Source organism: Rhododendron vialii, chromosome 5a, assembly GCF_030253575.1.
Source record: "Rhododendron vialii isolate Sample 1 chromosome 5a, ASM3025357v1".
In the NCBI taxonomy this organism is placed as follows: domain Eukaryota; kingdom Viridiplantae; phylum Streptophyta; class Magnoliopsida; order Ericales; family Ericaceae; genus Rhododendron; species Rhododendron vialii.
This window is the reverse complement of record NC_080561.1, coordinates 35243333-35249462: the sequence shown is the minus strand read 5'-3', so window position 1 is coordinate 35249462 and position 6130 is coordinate 35243333. Positions and strand designations below refer to the sequence as shown.

Below are 6130 nucleotides of genomic sequence, written 5' to 3'. Positions count from 1 at the left end.
TGAAACCCTCTCTTTCCTCTCACGCCAACACACTCTCTCTCTTTTTTCTCTCTCCAAATCTGAGTCGTTCAAACACGCAATGAACAACTCAGATGTGCGAGCAGACACCAGATGGTACCCGCTCGGCACTGAAAAAAATTTTGACAAGAAAAGAATGGAATATGTGATTCCGAAAAATGTCGGACCATCTTTCGGTTCTTGTCCCCTGCTCTTTCCAATAATTAAGACCAAACATCTTTTGTTTAGGGCCTGGATTGACAGACGTACAGTGCTACACATATAGACTTTTACACATAGATTGCGCACAGATTATTGCGTGGGGTTCATTTTAGATCCCACACAAACGATCCGATCAATTCATTAAATGTAAAATATTTTTTCAAAAACTCCCATGAAAAATCACCTCAATCCGATAGTTAAAGATACTCGATCCAATCATCTAATTTTTCATTCAGATTTTAGGATAATAAAAATTTAGATTATTGGATCAAGCATCTACATGTGTTGGATTGAGCTGATTCTTAATGGGAGTCTTTGAAAAAATATTTTACTTTAAATGAACGAATTGGATTGTTAGTGTGGGACCCCTAAGTAGGCCCCATACGATGATCTATGCGCAGCTATGTAGAAAAAATATGTGTAAACAGACTTACTGTTTAACATAATCTTAAAAGACAAAGGAGTCAAAACTGTAAGTCTACACACAGATTTTTTCATACAAATTGTGCACAGATCACGATGTTGGGCCCACTACGGTCCTCACACAAATAATCTGATCCGTTAATTAAATGCAAAATATTTTTTCAAAGGCTCCCACAAAAAATCAGTTGAATTCAATACCCAGAAGTATGCGATCCAATTATCTAACTTTTCATTATCCGAAAATCTTAATGGAAAGTTGAATGATTGAATCGAGCATTTATAAGTATCGGATTGAGCTGACTTTTCCTGCGCATTATATTTTGTATTGGTGAAACAAAGAATGGATCCCATTTCAACTTGCTGATCTCCACTGTGATGTAGGTTTGGCCGTGAAAGATTCAATTCAAGCAAACTATGGGGTACGTTATTGTGATATGGTTGCCGGTGATTCTGTTGTTCTTGATCATAGCTCTAGCATGCTACATTTTCGGTAGGGCGCAGGCCCGGACGGGCCGGACGGACCAAAGCCGCGAGAGCTCCCCAGTCCTATGAACCTCCAGCTCCCCCACTGGGACCTCCTCAATCTCAATTCTCATGGCCCTGTGAAATGAATTTGTGGTACAAAGCATGTGGTTGTACAAAATATTTGCATCTCTCCAGTTGAAATAAAGGTGTTTGAATGGAATCCTTGTGTAATGAGCTGATAATTTTAATTGTACAAGTTATTTGAATTTTCTTAGCAATGGAATGGTTTTTTTGTTTTGTTTTGTTTTAGATTAAAAGACTTCTTGCTAATAATTTTCTCTAAACCAAACCAAACCAAACCATTGTACGGTACATTTTCTAACTTGCTCGTCGAAGGATCATTTTGGTGGTTGGTCGGATTGACCTTTAGTCGTGTGTTCCCTGTGTAGGTCAGGCGAAGGGCTAGACGAACCCAGCAACCGGACCAGAGGCTCAGGAGAGGTGACCTAATCTAGATCGACAACCCCCCAAATACTACACTTACTGAACTCAACAACTGTAAAGTTCGGATCAAACTTTTAAGCTCGTGTTAGGCCATTTATCAAACACACATCTTGGAAAAATCAAACTCGAATAAGCTTTTAATGAGTCGAGCACAAGCTCTGTACTGGTGTAGAAAACGTGATGGGAGACCGCTTGGTGTAGAAAAGGTGATGGCAATCTTTCAATTTTTAAGTTACGTGATGGGAGCCAGCCAGGAGTAGAAAACATGATGGCAATCTTTCAATTATTAAGGTCATTCGTCAGTTAGCGCTAATTATAAAATACCCGATCCAAGCGGTTTGGCCAAGTGGTTACAAAAAATCAACTAAAGGAATTGTCTCCCAAGATATCGCAAGTTCGAATGCCGGCCAGCCATTCTAAACCTCGGAGCCACCGGAAATTTTCCCGGGTGTTAACTTCTCGGTCCAAAATTAGCCAAGTGTGCGCAAATTGGCCCGGACTTCTGATAGTAAAAAAAAATTATATATAGGACTTGTAACACACATATTTGCAGTGGCGAATTCTGGGTTTCTCTCCCTCGGTTGATTCAGGTACTTCTGGGCTCTTGCCTTCTTAGTTTCTTGGATGATTTCTTTGTTTCTTTTTAACTATCAATTAGTCCATGGAGTATTTAATTGAGACCAGAGTTCCTTGTTTTAAGATCAAGCAAAGGGTTTTCTTTGGAACTTGGTTAAAGGAAGGGAAGAGAAGAGAAAAATAAAAATCTTACTCTTGTTTGCTTTGAGGAGAAAATAACAAAATCAAATACTGATTAAGCACAGTAAAAAATTTCTTATATTTCACACTTACCCTCTTAATTAGTTTCTTTTCCCTTCTTTCTCTTTCAAAACAATTTCCTCCAAACAGGTTGTAATTTTCCCAATCTGGCTTTCAATGTGAAAAGTATGCCTCACATCGAAAATATATGGGGGGTTTCAATATGAATCACAGCGGATTGTAACGGATTGGTCTGGTGGTCAAGGCCTGAAACTTAGGACTGTACTCCCTCCTAAAGTTTCCTAAAGTTTCAAGTTCGAAATCTTTTAAATGCTATCAATTCTTTTGGGGCCAGTCCGTACGGAGCATTTGCTCGGGCTTTAAGTGGGGCCTCCACTAGTGGACGGTGCGTTTATGGTTTCCATGATTAGTCGAGGTGCGCGTAAACTGAACCGGACAGCTAGTCTTAAAGAAGATATATGAATCACAACTATTTGCATGTGAGATAATCTTATCAGTTATCACCATTCCCTGGGAGCTAATCACAATTTGATTTTTCTAGGTTTGTTATCCCCTTTTTTTTCTTTTTTCTGATGAAGACATTCATATTCAACTCAACAACCTAGAAAATGAAAATTATGGTGATTCATCTGGGCCTCTTTGTTTTCAGTACCATGGATAATGGAGGAACTTCATAAGGACTCTACCCGTGACAATAGGGTTTACGAGTGAGTTTCAGTTAAAAAGTTTGTTTTTAGACTAATGGCTATAGACAAGTTATTTCAGCTAAATGAACCATTTACTTGATGTATGTGAGGTGAATGAACTGCGCCGAAATCCGGATTTTGTGGACTTTAGCCCGTTTAGACAATATGGAAATCCCTTACACGTTGAATTTGTAAGATCGCATAGGCTTTGGGTTTAGAAGTAGGACCAATGAACACAAATAACATCTCTTGCTTAGTCTTCGTGTGTATAAAATGAATTGCTTTTGGATCAAAAGAAGAAAAAAAGGTATTGATATGCAACCTTTAGAGTGGAACTTGCTGTCCCCTCCAGACAGCATGGGTGTTGGCCCAATTCGGGTATTCATGCTCAGCAATGGACAGCTCAGATTTCATTCCGCTCGGTCGAATGAAATCTGAGCCGACCATTGCCGAGCACAGACGATCCGGATTGGGCTTCTGGAACTTTTACATGGGAAGTGACTTGCTCGACCCTTTGTTTGCTGTTGATCATTTCTCTTGTATTCACATGAAAACATTTACAGTTTTTTGGATTTTTTTTTCCCTCCTGCACGTTATATTTCGTATCCGTGAAACAACGAATGGGTCCCATTTCAACTTGCCGATCTCCACTCTGATGTAGGTTCGGCCGCAAAAGATTTAATTCAAGCAAACTCTATGGGTCCCATTGCGATATCGCTGCCGGTGATTCTGTTGCTCTTGATCATAGCTCTAGCATGCTACATTTTCGGTAGGGCGCAGGCCAAGACCCAAGCCGCGAGAGCTCCCCAGTACTATGGACCTCCAGCTCCCTGTGCTCCTCAATCTCATGGCCCTGTGAAATGAATTTGTGGTGGTTGTACAAACCATGATACAAAATATTTGCATCCAATTGAAATAAAGGTGTGACATGGTAGTCTCTGTCCATATGGTTTGATGATAGCATTGTATTTTGGTGTTTGAATCCTTGCGTAATGGCCTGAGAATTTTTAATTTCTTGAATTTTCTTAGCGGGGTTTTTTTTTTTTTTTTTCCGTATCTCTCAATTTGACGCAAACATATTTAAATGATATTTTATTTTTCTCACTCTATCCATAAAAAGAAACATTGTTTGAAACCCTTGTTAGATATTGCGTGCTAGAAATTTTTACGCATGCAAACTCATAAGGCTTGGAACTTATAGGAGTTTGCTTCTTTTTAAGGTCTTAGGTTCGAAACCTTCTAAATGTTATCAACTGTAATCCATATGAGGTTTAGGTTTTTGGCATTGGCTTTAATCGGAATTCTCATTAGCGGAGGTTGGGATTGAGCCCTTAGGGATTAATGGAAGTCCGTGTAAGTTGATTCGGACACTTTCAATTACTAATTATAAAAGGAAAATTATAAAATAGACTTATCTACTTTTTTGATCTTTACAAAATAGGCTCAGTTTCAATTTCGTCCTCACAAAATTTTTGATTTCAATTTTATCCTTACATTTTCTAACCGATCTCAATATTACCCTTTCCATTCAAATCTCTCTTCCTCCCAATTCGTTTGCACCCATCTGTAAAAGAGTAAAACCCTAAAACGTAACCCCACCTTTAAATAAAATTGGGAATGGAAAGTTTAATAGGGGAAGAACATGGAAAAACAGAGTGGAAGTGTTGTCATGTGAAACTCACATTTGATGCCTTAGAGAAGTCATTTGCTGTTTTGCTTTCTCAATGTACCATATGTCGAGTTTATAATAAAAAAAATTGTCATGTAAAAAAGACCCTCATGAATGGGAGAAGAAAAGAATGGAATATGTGAGGACACAGGTCACTGTGTGAGGTTTACTCCAGATCCCACACAAATGATACGATCAGTTCATTAAATGTAAAATACTTATTTCAAAAGCTCCCGTGAAAAATCACCTCAATCCGATACTTAAAGATGTTCGATCCAATCATCTAACTTTTCATTCAGATTTCAGGATAATAAAAATTTTAAATTATTGGATCAAGCGTTAATAGGTATTGGATTGAACTGATAGTTTGTAAGAGTCTTCAAAAAACTGTTTACATTAAATGAACGAATTGAATTGTTAGTGTGGAACCCTAAGTGGACCCCACACTATGATCCGTGTGCAATCTGTGTAGAAAAAAACTGTTACTGTTTAACATAATCTTAAACAGAAATGCTACACACACATACAATCTGTGCACAGATTGTGCACAGATTTTGTTGTGGGACCCACCACGGGTCCCACACAAATCATCCGAGCCGTTCATTAAATGTAAAATATTTTTTCAAGGGTCCCCGTAAAAAATAATCTCAATCCGATACCTATAGATGCTCGATCCAATCGTATAACTTTTCATTATCCAAAAATCTGAATGAAAAGTTAGATGGTTGGATGAAGCACCTATAGGTATTGGATTGAGCTTATTTTTTATGAGGACCCTTGAAAAAATGTTTTACATTTAATGAACGGCTTGGATGATTTGTGTGGGACCCGTGGTGGGCCCCACAATAAAATCTGTGCACAATCTGTGCACAAAAATCTGTACGGGTAGCAGGACTCTTAAACAGAAATCTTAAAAGACAAAGGAGTCAAAACAGTAAGTCTACCCACAGATTTTTTTCACACAAATTGTACACAGATCACGGTGTTGGGCCCACTATGGGTTTCACATAAATAATCCAATCCGTTAATTAAATGCAAAATATTTTTTTAAAGGCCTCCACTAAAAATTAACTAAATCTAATACCTAGTACTCGATCCAATCATCTAACTTTTCATTATTTGAAAATCTTAACGGAAATTTGAATGATTGGATTGAGTATCTATAGGTATCGGAATGAACTGATTTTTTGAAAAGGCCCTTGAAAAAGTATTTTACATTTAATGAACGGTTTGGATCATTTGTGTGAAATCCATAATAGGTCCCCATATTGTAATCTGTGCACAATTTGTGTGCAAAAATATGTGTGTAGCAGGATGGAGTCAAAACAGACATACAGTTGTTTTTTTAATTTCTTTTTGCATTTTGTGGAATTTTTAAAATTTTAAT

General features: G+C 37.8%; 1 long non-coding RNA gene across 1 annotated transcript; it reads left to right on the top strand.

The window, feature by feature from the left end:
* Positions 1 to 1533: 1533 nt before the first annotated feature.
* Positions 1534 to 4102, top strand: LOC131327298 (uncharacterized). Its single transcript, XR_009200258.1, has 2 exons — positions 1534 to 2201; positions 3736 to 4102. It is a non-coding gene; the product is annotated as an uncharacterized LOC131327298 (long non-coding RNA).
* Positions 4103 to 6130: the final 2028 nt, after the last annotated feature.